The following is a 12,394-nucleotide window of genomic DNA, read 5'->3' as shown; positions in this document are numbered from 1 at the left end:
GTACTGCCCCTTAGTTCGGAGCTGCCCCTGACCCTGGTACTGCCCCTTACCCTGGTACTGCCCCTTAGTCCGGAGCATCCCCTTAGTCCGGAACTGCCCCTTAATGCAGTGGGGATAATGTGGAGGGGGGTCATTTGGAGGAGGCTAAGGAGGCGGTTAGGGACTGTGGTGACGTGGGGACCACGACCAGAGCCGGAGCCGCCACCGTGGATGGAAGCCCACCCAGACCCTCCCCTAGACTGGTTAATGGTGCGCCCGGAGTTCGCACCTTAAGGGGGGGGTTATGTCACGCCCTGGCCTTAGTATTCTTTGTTTTCTTTATTATTTTAGTTAGGTCAGGGTGTGACATGGGGAATGTTTGTGTTTTGTTGGTTTTGGGTGTTTCTATGGTAAAGGGGTTGTTGGGTGTAGTATATGGGTTTGTGTTGAGTACATGTGTCTAGCGTTGTCTATGTATGTTTAGTTGTCTAGGAGAGTCTATGGTTACCTGAATGAGTTCCCAATTAGAGACAGCTGATTTCGGTTGTCTCTGATTGGGAGCCTTATTTAGGGTAGCCATAGGCTTTCATTTGTTGTGAGTAGTTGTCTATGTGATACGTTTGTAGTCAGTGTGTGCACATCGTTGTTTAGCTTCACGATCGTTTTCTTGTTTTGTTTAGTTCGTAAGTGTGTTTGTTTCGTTTGCCTTCTTCGTCAATAAAAAGGAGATGGCTTATTTTCCTAAAGCTGCGTTTTGGTCCGTCAATCCACCACACGATCGTGACAAGGGAATAGGGTGCCATAGGGCCCTGGTCTAAAGTAGTGCACTATATAGGGAATAGGGTGCCATAGGGCTCTGTTCTAAAGTAGTGCACTATATAGGGAATATGGTGCCATAAGTCTCTGGTCTAAAGTAGTGCACTATATAGGGAATATGGTGCCATAGGGCTCTGGTCTAACGTAGTGCACTATATAGGGAATATGGTGCCATAAGTCTCTGGTCTAAAGTAGTGCACTATATAGGGAATATGGTGCCAATTGGGACTCAAGTACCCACTGGGCAAGATGTCACTTCAACGTCTATTCCACATTGGTTCAACGTAAATGTCGTTGAAATGACGTGGAAACAACGGTGATTCAACCAGCGTGTGGCCAGCGAGGAAAGACACCCATTAACAAAACTATAGTTTACCTAACTAAAGTAACTACACCCAAACTAACCAGCGTGTGGCCAGCGGGGAAAGACACCCAACCTCTACTTCATCACCATCCCTGATCCGAGAGGATCCTCATCAGTAAAAAGCTGACTAGCACAGCCTAGCATAGCGCCACAAGTAAATACTAGCATATAAATATCATGGAATCACAAGTCCAATACAGCAAATGAAAGATACACATCTTGTGAATCTAGCCATCATTTCTGGTTTTTAAAATGTTTTACAGCGAAAACACAATATGTATTTCTATTAGCTAACCACAATAGCAAAAGACTCAACCGCATATTTTCACAATTTTTTTACCGCATAGGTAGCTATCACAAAACCAACCAAATAGAGATATAATTAGTCACTAACCAAGAAACAACTTCATCAGATGACAGTCTTATAACATGTTATACAATAAATCTATGTTTTGTTTGAAAATGTGCATATTTGAGGTATAAATCATAGTTTTACATTGCAGCTACAATCACAAATAGCACCGAAGCAATAAGAATGATTACAGAGAGCACCGTGAAATACCTAAATACTCATCATAAAACATTTATAAAAAATACATAGTATACAGCAAATGAATGATAAACATCTTGTGAATCCAGCCAATATTTCCAATTTTTTAAGTGTTTTACAGCGAAAACACAATATAGCATTATATTAGCTTACCACAATAGCCAAACACACAACCGCATTTATTCACCGCATAGACAGCATTCGCAAAAACCAGCAAAATATATAAAATGAATCACTAACCTTGACCAACTTCATCAGATGACAGTCTTATAACATCATGTTACACAAAACACTTATGTTTTGTTCGAAAATGTGCATATTTTGAGCTGCAAACCGTGGTTATACGTTGTGAATATGTAGCATCGTTTCACCAAATTATCCGGAGATATTTTGGACAGTCACCTAATCTGACCAAAGAACTCATCATAAACTTTACTAAAAAAATACATGTTGGACAGCAAATGAAAGATACACTAGTTCTTAACCTGTCTAGGATGAGGGTGCCGCTAGCGGCACTCCCCCCCCACCCCCACTGAAAAACCAGTGCCGCGAAATTCAATTTTTATTTTTTTTTTAAATATTTAACTTTCACACATTAAAGTCCAATACAGCTAATGAAAGACACAGATCTTGTGAATCCAGCCAACATGTCCGATTTTTAAAATGTTTTACAGGGAAGACACAATATGTAAAGATGTACATCTATTACCTAAAAACACATTAGCATAATCCACCATCTTTTATTTGTCCACCAACACCAGTAGCTATCACCAATTCGGCTAAACTAAGATATTTATAGCCCCTAACCAAGAAAAAAACTCATCAGATGACAGTCTGATAACATATTTATGGTATGGGATAGGTTTTGTTAGAAAAAAGTGCATATTTCAGGTAGCTGGCATAGGTTACAATTGCACCCACCGTCACAAATGGACTAGAAAAACTACATAGAGCAACGTGTTTACCTACTTACTAATCATCAAACATTTCGTAAAAATACACAGCATACACTAATCGAAAGACACAGATCCTGTGAATACAGACAATATTTCAGATTTTCTAAGTGTCTTACAGCGAAAACACAATAAATCGTTATATTAGCATAGCACATAGCACAAAGCAGCCCAGCATTGATTCTAGCCAAAGTGAGCGATAACGTCAACATCGCCAAAATATATAAATTTTTTCACTAACCTTCTCAGAATTCTTCAGATGACACTCCTGTAACATCATATTACACAATCCATATAGAGTTTGATCGAAAATGTTTATATTTAGCCACCAAAATCATGGTTAGACAATGTGAAATGTAGCCCAGCTGGTGAGAAAATGTCCGTGCGCCATATTAGACAGTGATCTACTCTTATACATAAATACTCATAAACGTGACTAAAAAATATAGGGTGGACAGGGATTGATAGACAATTTAATTCTTAATACAATCGCGGAATTACATTTTTGAAATTATCCTTACTTTTCAATACAGTTTGCGCCAAGCGAAGCTACGTCAAAAAACATGGCGTCCTAAGCCACTAACATTTTTCGACAGAAACACGATTTATCATAATAAAAATGTCCTACTTTGAGCTGTTCTTCCATCAGTATCTTGGGCAAAGGATCCTTTCTTGGGTCTAATCGTCTTTTGGTGGAAAGCTGTCCTCTTGCCATGTGGAAATGCCAACTGCGTTCGGGATGAACTGGAAGCGTGCCCAGCAATTCACAGCGTTTCAGAAATAAATGTCCCAAAATCGCACTAAACGGATATAAATTGCTATAAAACGCTTTAAATTAACTACCTATGATGTTTTTAATTCCCATAACGAGTAGAAACATGACCAGAGTAATATTACTCCCTCCACTAATGCTTGGAACAAGTGCGGGTCGATGTCCTCCAGGCGCATTACGCAGCAAGAAAAGACTTGCTAGCTACAGGGTTTTTTAATTTATAGTGCCTGTGAACGCGCAATCGACCCCATTCAAATCGTCATCACGTAAAGGCATCCAGGGGAAGACGTAAGCAGTGTCCGTATACTCATAGCAATAACAGTGCCCTTTTAACTGACTCCAGATCAGGGGCCAACATTTCTGAAATCTGACTCCATGTCAGGGAAATTGCTGTAGAATGGGTTCTGTTCCACTTAGAGACAAAATTTCAACTCCTATAGAAACTATAGACTGTTTTCTATCCAATAATAATAATAATATTCATATTGTACGATCAAGAATTTTGTGGGAAGCCGTTTCAAAAATTACACAATTAGCATAAATAGTGACAACAGCGACCCCATCCTCAACAGGTTAATGCAATCGCTGTGTTAGATTTTTAAAAATAACTTTACCATAACAAACAGCTTAACTTCTTGACGCTAGGGGTCAGATTAATATATATTTTTTTAAATAACGTTCCCAAGGTAAACGGACTATTTCTCAGGTCCAGATCGTAGAGTATGCATATAATTTACAGATTAGGATAGAAAACACTCCAATGTTTCCAAAACTGTCAAAATATTGTCTGTGAGTATAACAAAACTGATTTTGCAGGCGAAAACCTGAGGAAATCTAACCCGGAAGTGATTTTTATTTTTTTTTATCTGTGTTTCATTTCCCATCTGGAAAGATGAAAGATGAAAACTGTTAATATAACTGTATGTTCATGGATTTTAGTGAATTTATGTAAAATCACAAAGCTCAGGAAAATTCTCAGCGACAAAAGATTGATCAAATTTAGATCCGCTATCTGAACACTGTGTAAACTCTGCTACTGTAACCTTTTGTACTTCCAGTCCTCTGCCAGGGGGAAGACCCAGGGATTACAAACTAAAAGCTAATTGTTCTTGGTTGCCTTCCATTAGATTGTGTTAAAATGAAAACCCTCACGTTGGGGCTTATTGTAGTTGTTAATTATTGAAACAGACAACAAAGTTTAGCTTCCCTGCTGGGCAGAGAGAGAGAGAGGCAGAGAGAGAGAGGCAGAGAGAGAGAGGCAGAGAGAGAGAGGCAGAGAGAGTGAGACAGAGAGAGTGAGAGGCATAGAGAGAGACAGGCAGATAGAGAGGCATAGAGAGAGAGGCAGAGAGAGAGAGGCAGAGAGAGAGACAGGCAGATATAGAGACAGGCAGATATAGAGACAGGCAGATATAGAGACAGGCAGATAGAGAGGCATAGAGAGAGAGGCAGAGAGAGAGAGGCAGAGAGAGAGAGAGGCAGAGAGAGAGAGGCAGAGAGAGAGAGGCAGAGAGAGAGAGGCAGAGAGAGAGAAAGGCAGATATAGAGACAGGCAGATAGAGAGGCAGAGAGAGAGAGGCAGAGAGAGAGACAGGCAGATAGAGAGGCATAGAGAGAGAGGCAGAGAGAGAGAGGAGGTCTGTGGAGACCTGAATGCTAGAACAGCAGAAGAACAAGACACTATTAACGGTCATGGGGATAAACACCTACCAGGAAGCAACAACCTTTCCCTCCCCACATACCCCCACAGAAACAACTATGACAAAGTGAAAAACAGAAATGGAGTACAGCTCGTGAAGCTCTGTCAAACACTGGGTCTGTACATAGTCAATGGTAGGCTGAGAGGGGACTCTTTTGGTAGGTACACCTACATCTCACCCTTGGCAGCAGCACTGTAGACTACTTCCTCACCGACCTAAACCCAGAGTCTCTCAGAGCCTTCACAGTCAGCCCACTAACACCTCTCTCAGACCACAGTAAAATCACAGTGTATCTGAGAAGAGCAGGACCCAACCATGAAGCATCACGGCCCAATGAATTACATGGTACTAAACAGGCCTATAGATGGAGTGCAAACAGTACAGACATCTACCAAAAAGTATTTAGTAGCCAAAAAATACAATTTCTCCTGGACAACTTTTTAGCCTTAACATTCTCCTTCAGTAATGAAGGTGTACATTTGGCCGTTAGGAACGTAAACTTTTTATTTGACAAATTAGCCTCCTTGGCTAATCTAAAGAAGCATGAGAGCAAACCAGAAATAACAGATAATGAAAAATGGTTTGACAATGATTGCAAAAATCTAGAAAGTCATTGAGAAATATATCTAATCAAAAACACAGAGAACCAGACAACAAAAATACACGCCTTCAATATGGGGAAACACTGAAGCAATACAAACGCACCCTAAGAACAAAAAAGGAACAACACATTAGAAATAATTTGGATGGAATTGAGGAATCCATAGAATCAAACCACTTCTGTGTCACGGCCGTTTAAAGGAGTGGACCAAGGTGTGATTAGAATACATTCTTCCTTTTAATAATGAAGAACACTTAACAAACAATACAAAATAACAAAACGAACGTGACCGCTATAAAACTGAGTGCAAACTTGCAACATCACCTAGACATACCCAAAACCCTAGAAAAGACAAAAACACACATACTACCCTCGTCACACCCTGACCTAACCAAAATAATAAAGAAAACAAAGATAACTAAGGTCAGGGCGTGACAGTACCCCCCCCCCCCCCCAAAGTAGCGGACTCTGGCTGCAAAACCTGACACTAAAGGGAAGGGTCCGGGTGGGCCCTCTTAGGGCGGCGGCTCGGGTGCGGGTCGTGGACCCCGCTCGACCGCAAAGGGCCCCGGACTGAAGACCCTCGAAGAGGGTGCCACCGGACGGAAGGGCGGCTCTGGCGGCTCCGGACTGACGGGCGGCTCGGTCGGCTCCGGACTGACGGGCGGCTCGGGCGACTCCGGACTGACGGGCGGCTCGGGCGGCTCCGGACTGACGGGCGGCTCGGGCGGCTCCGGACTGACGGGCGGCTCGGGCGGCTCCGGACTGACGGGCGGCTCGGGCGGCTCCGGACTGACGGGCGGCTCGGGCGGCTCCGGACTGACGGGCGGCTCGGGCGGCTCCGGACTGACGGGCGGCTCTGGCAGCTCAGGACAGACGGCCAGCTCTGGCAGCTCAGGACAGACACACCAATCTATAGAAATTGAGACAAATTTGACCCAAATAATTACAGAGGAATTTGTGTTAACAACTTGGGGAAAATTATCTGCAGTATTATAAATAGCAAACTACATCATTTCCTTGACGAACACAACGTCCTGAGCAGAAGCCAGATTGGATTTTTTTTTACATTATTGTACAACAGACCACATTTACACCCTCCACACTCTAATTGACAAACAAGTAAACCAAAACAAAGTCAAAATCTACTCGTGTTTTGTAGATTTCAAGAAAGCATTCGATTAAATTTGGCACAAAGGTCTTTTTTTATAAACTAATAGAAAGTGGTATTGGAGGGAAAACATATGATGTTATTAAATCAATGTACACTAAAAACAAATGTCTTGTTAAAATTGGCAACAAGCAAACAGACTTCTTCTCTCAGGGACAGGGAGCGAACCAGGGCTGCCCAATGAGTCCAACTGTCACGTTCCTGACCTATTTATGTTAGTTTTTGTGTGTTAGTTGGTCAGGACGTGAGGTTGGGTGGGCATTCTATGTTATCTGTTTCTATGTTGGTTTTGGTTTGCCTGGTATGGCTCTTGATTAGAGGCAGGTGGTTTGCGTTTGCCTCTAATTAAGAGTCATATTTAGGTAGGGCATTCTCACTGTTTGTTTGTGGGTGATTGTCTCCTGTGTCCGTATGTTATGTTCGTACCACATAGGACTGTAGCGTTTGTTTGTTTCGTTTTCGTTTCGATGTCGTCTGTTACCTGTACGTAAGTTTATGTTTAGTTATGTAAGTTTATGTTCAGGTCTCGTCAACGTCGTTTTGTTATTTTGTAGTTTTGCAAGTGTTTGTTTAGTTTCGTGTTGCCATCTTTATCGTTGTGTTAATAAAGATGGCTTATTTCCCAAAGCCTGCGTTTTGGTCTGAGGATCCTTCTCTCCTCACCTCTTCCGAGGATGAGGAGAGCGTCACTCGTTACAGAATCACCCACCAACACGCTAAGACCAAGCGGCAAGGGAAAACGAAACGGAGTAAGGGACAGGAGAGAAAGGAGCAATGGACATGGGACGATGTTTTGGATGGAAAGGGTGTCTACACATGGGAGGAGATCCTAGCTGGTAGAGATCGCCTCCCATGGGAACAGCTGGAGGCACTGAGGAGAGCGGAGGCTACCAGAGAGAGGAACCGGAGCTATGAGGGAACGCGTCTGGCACGGAAGCCGAAAAAGCCCGTAAGTAATTCCCAAAAATTTCTTGGGGGGGGGCTAGGAGGTGGTGGGCCAAGGGCAGGTAGGAGACCTGCGCCCACTTCCCAGGCTTACCGTGGAGAGCGGGAGTACGGGCAGGCGCCGTGTTACGCAGTAGAGCGCACGGTGTCTCCTGTACGAGTGCATAGCCCAGTGCGGGTTATTCCACCTCCCCGCACTGGTAGGGCTAGATTGAGTATTGAGCCAGGTGTCATGAGGCCGGCTCAACGCGTCTGGTCTCCGGTGCGTCTCCTCGGGCCGGCATACATGGCACCTGCCTTACGCATGGTTTCCCCGGTTCGCCTACATAGGCCGGTGCGGGTTATTCCACCTCCCCGCACTGGTCGGGCAACCGGGAGCATTCAACCAGGTAAGGTTGGGCAGGTTCAATGCTCAAGAGTGCCAGTACGCCTCCACGGTCCGGTATTTCCGGCACCACCTCCCCGCCCCAGCCTAGTACCTACAGTGTATACACTACGCACTAGGCTACCAGTGCGTATCCTGAGCCCTGTTCCTCCTCCACGCACTCTCCCTGTAGTGCGTGTATCTAGCCCGGTGCCTCCAGTTCCGGCCCCACGCACTAAGCTACCAGTGCGTCTCCAGAGCCCTGTACACACTGTATATTCTCCCCCTACTAATCCTGATGTGCTTGTCCTCAGCCCGGCGTCACCAGTGCCGGTACCACGCATCAGGGATAGAGTAGGCTTTGAGAATACAGTGTGCCCTGTCCCTGCTCCCCGCACTAGTAGGAAGGTGCTTGTAATTAGCCCGGTGCCTCCAGTTCTGGCACCACGCACCAGGTCTACAGTGCGCCATATCCGGCCAGAGCCATCCGTCTCCCCAGCGCCATCTGAGCCATCCGTCTCCCCAGCGCCATCTGAGCCATCCGTCTCCCCAGCGCCATCTGAGCCATCCGTCTGCCAGGAGCCTGCAAAGCCGCCCGTCTGCCATGAGCCTGCAAAGCCGCCCGTCTGCCATGAGCCTACAGAGCCGTCAGCCAGACAGGAGCCGCTAGAGCCATCAGCCAGACAGGAGCCGCTAGAGCCGCCAGCCAGACAGGATCTGCCAGAGCCGCCAACCAGACAGGATCTGCCAGAGCCGCCAACCAGACAGGATCTGCCAGAGCCGCCAACCAGACAGGATCTGCCAGAGCCGCCAACCAGACAGGATCTGCCAGAGCCGCCAACCAGACAGGATCTGCCAGAGCCGCCAGCGAGCCATGAGCAGCCAGAGCCGTCAGCGAGCCATGAGCAGCCAGAGCCGTCAGAGCGCCATGAGCAGCCAGAGCCGTCAGAGCGCCATGAGCAGCCAGAGCCGTCAGAGCGCCATGAGCAGCCAGAGCCGTCAGAGCGCCATGAGCAGCCAGAGCCGTCAGAGCGCCATGAGCAGCCAGAGCCGTCAGAGCGCCATGAGCAGCCAGAGCCGTCAGAGCGCCATGAGCGTCGAGAGCCGTCAGCCTGCCATGAGCGTCGAGAGCCGTCAGCCTGCCATGAGCGTCGAGAGCCGTCAGCCTGCCATGAGCGTCGAGAGCCGTCAGCCTGCCATGAGCGTCGAGAGCCGTCAGCCAGCCATGAGCATCGAGATTCGTCAGTCAGCCATGAGCTGTCCTTCAGCCTGAAAAGGCTGGATACCCAGAACTGCCCATCAGTCCAGAGCTGTCTCTCTGTCCGGAGCTGCCTTTCAGTCCGGAGTTGCCCCTCTATCCTAATCTCCCTCTCTATCTTCATCTATCTCTATATTCTTATCTATCCCTCTTTCTTGATTTATCTCTCTGTCCCGGTGTTGTCCCTATTAGATATGTTGTTAAGGGAATTTTGTGGGGGTCAAAAGAGGGTGGACATTCTTGGAGGGAGGAAGTTAGGATGGATTATGGTGGGGTGGGAACCGCGCCCGGAGCCTGAGCCACCACCGTGGTTAGATGCCCACCCAGACCCTCCCCTAGACTTTGTGCTGGTGCGTCCGGAGTTCGCACCTTGTGGGGGGGGTACTGTCACGTTCCTGACCTATTTATGTTAGTTTTTGTGTGTTAGTTGGTCAGGACGTGAGGTTGGGTGGGCATTCTATGTTATCTGTTTCTATGTTGGTTTTGGTTTGCCTGGTATGGCTCTTGATTAGAGGCAGGTGGTTTGCGTTTGCCTCTAATTAAGAGTCATATTTAGGTAGGGCATTCTCACTGTTTGTTTGTGGGTGATTGTCTCCTGTGTCCGTATGTTATGTTCGTACCACATAGGACTGTAGCGTTTGTTTGTTTCGTTTTCGTTTCGATGTCGTCTGTTACCTGTACGTAAGTTTATGTTTAGTTATGTAAGTTTATGTTCAGGTCTCGTCAACGTCGTTTTGTTATTTTGTAGTTTTGCAAGTGTTTGTTTAGTTTCGTGTTGCCATCTTTATCGTTGTGTTAATAAAGATGGCTTATTTCCCAAAGCCTGCGTTTTGGTCTGAGGATCCTTCTCTCCTCACCTCTTCCGAGGATGAGGAGAGCGTCACTCGTTACACCAACACTATTTAACATCTACATTAATGAATTGGCAAAAACATTAGAAGAATCGGCAGCACCTGGTATCACCCTACACAACCCTGAAATCAAGTGTCTGCTGTACGCAGATGACCTGGTGCTGCTGTCTCCCACTAAAGAGGGGTTACAGCAGCACCTAGATCGTCTTCACAGGTTCTGTCAGACCTGGGCTCTGAACGTTAACCTGAAAGAAAACAAATTTAATAATATTCCAAAAAAGGTCTGTAAATCAGGATGACAAATATAAATTATATTTGGACACAGTTCTATTAGAACACACCAAAAACTACACATATCTAGGACTAAATATCAGCAACACAGGTAGCTTTCACATGGCTGTGAATGAGCTGAGAGACAAAGGAAGAAGAGCATTCTATACCATTAAAAGGAACATCAAAATCGAAATTCTGGCTCAAAATGTTCCAAATAGAATCTGGCTCAAAATGTTCCAGTCAGGTATAGAACCAATTGCTCTACATGGCAGTGAAGTATGGGGTACAATCTCTAATAATGAATTCACCAAATGGGACAAACATCCAATCGAAATACTCCATGCAGAGTTTTGCAAGACTGTATTACAAGTGCAAAGAAAAACTCAGAATAATGCATGTAGAGCAGAATTGGGCCAATACCCCCTCCTCATTTGAATAGAAAAAAGAGCCATCAAATTTACAATCATCTAAAAACAAGTGACCCCAAAACCTTCCATCACACAGCTCTACAATGTCAAGAGATGAAACCAGAGAAGAGTCCCCTCAGCAAGCTGGTTCTGAGGCTCATTTCACTAACCCAAACCAACCCCATAGAGCCTCAGGACAACACTCAGCCAGCTGGTTGTGAGGCTCAGTTCACAAACCCAAACCAACCCCATAGAGCCTCGGGACAACACTCAGAAAATCTGGCCCAACCAAATCATCACAAAACAAAAATAAAAATATATCACCTATTGGAAAGACACCACAAAAAATCGTAAGTAAACTTCAATGCTATTTGGCTCTAAACAGACAGTACATGGTGGCAGACTATCTGACCACTGAGACTGATAGAAAACTGAGGAAAACATTGATTAGGTACAGACTCAGTGAGCACAGTCTGGCTATAGAGACTGGTCGTCACAGACAAACCTGGCTGCCCAGAGAGGACAGTCTGGCTATAGAGACCGGTTGTCACAGACAAACCTGGCTGCCCAGAGAGGACAGTCTGGCTATAGAGACCGGTCGACACAGACAAACCTGGCTGCCCAGAGAGGACAGTCTGGCTATAGAGACTGGTTGTCACAGACAAACCTGGCTGCCCAGAGAGGACAGTCTGGCTATAGAGACCGGTTGTCACAGACAAACCTGGCTGCCCAGAGAGGACAGTCTGGCTATAGAGACCGGTCGTCACAGACAAACCTGGCTGCCCAGAGAGGACAGTCTGGCTATAGAGACTGGTTGTCACAGACAAACCTGGCTGCCCAGAGAGGACAGTCTGGCTATAGAGACCGGTCGTCACAGACAAACCTGGCTGCCCAGAGAGGACAGGCTGTGCTCACTCTGCTCCAGAGGAGAGGTAGAGACAGAGGTGCATTTCCTATTACACTGTGACAAATACTCAGACCTAAGAGCATATTTCTTTCCCAAAATGATAATTCAAAACAAAGAATTTGAAACTATAAAAGATGAAGAGAAAATCAAATGTTTATTGGGTGAAAAGCCAAAATGTGCAGTTTTGGCAGCCAAATATGTGTCCTCCGGCCACAACCTGAGGGACAGCCAGTGAAAAGTGCAAAGTAATGTTGATAATATTTCCTATCTTGTTTTGTTTTGTCTTTCACACCAGGTCATATGTCATTTCATTCATGTTGAGACTGGTCTACTACCAGGTTATGTGTCTTCTCAGTCAGGTTGAGACTGGTCTAATGCTATTGTCTTCCACGTCATGTGTCTTCTCAGTCAGGTTGAGACTTGTCACTACTATTGTCTTCCATGTCATGTGTCTTCTTAGTCAGGTTGAGACTGGTCTACTAC

Source organism: Salvelinus fontinalis, chromosome 30 (assembly GCF_029448725.1).
Source record: "Salvelinus fontinalis isolate EN_2023a chromosome 30, ASM2944872v1, whole genome shotgun sequence".
NCBI classification, from domain to species: domain Eukaryota; kingdom Metazoa; phylum Chordata; class Actinopteri; order Salmoniformes; family Salmonidae; genus Salvelinus; species Salvelinus fontinalis.
The sequence above is the reverse complement of the archived record's forward strand: the minus strand, read 5'-3'. Positions refer to the sequence as shown.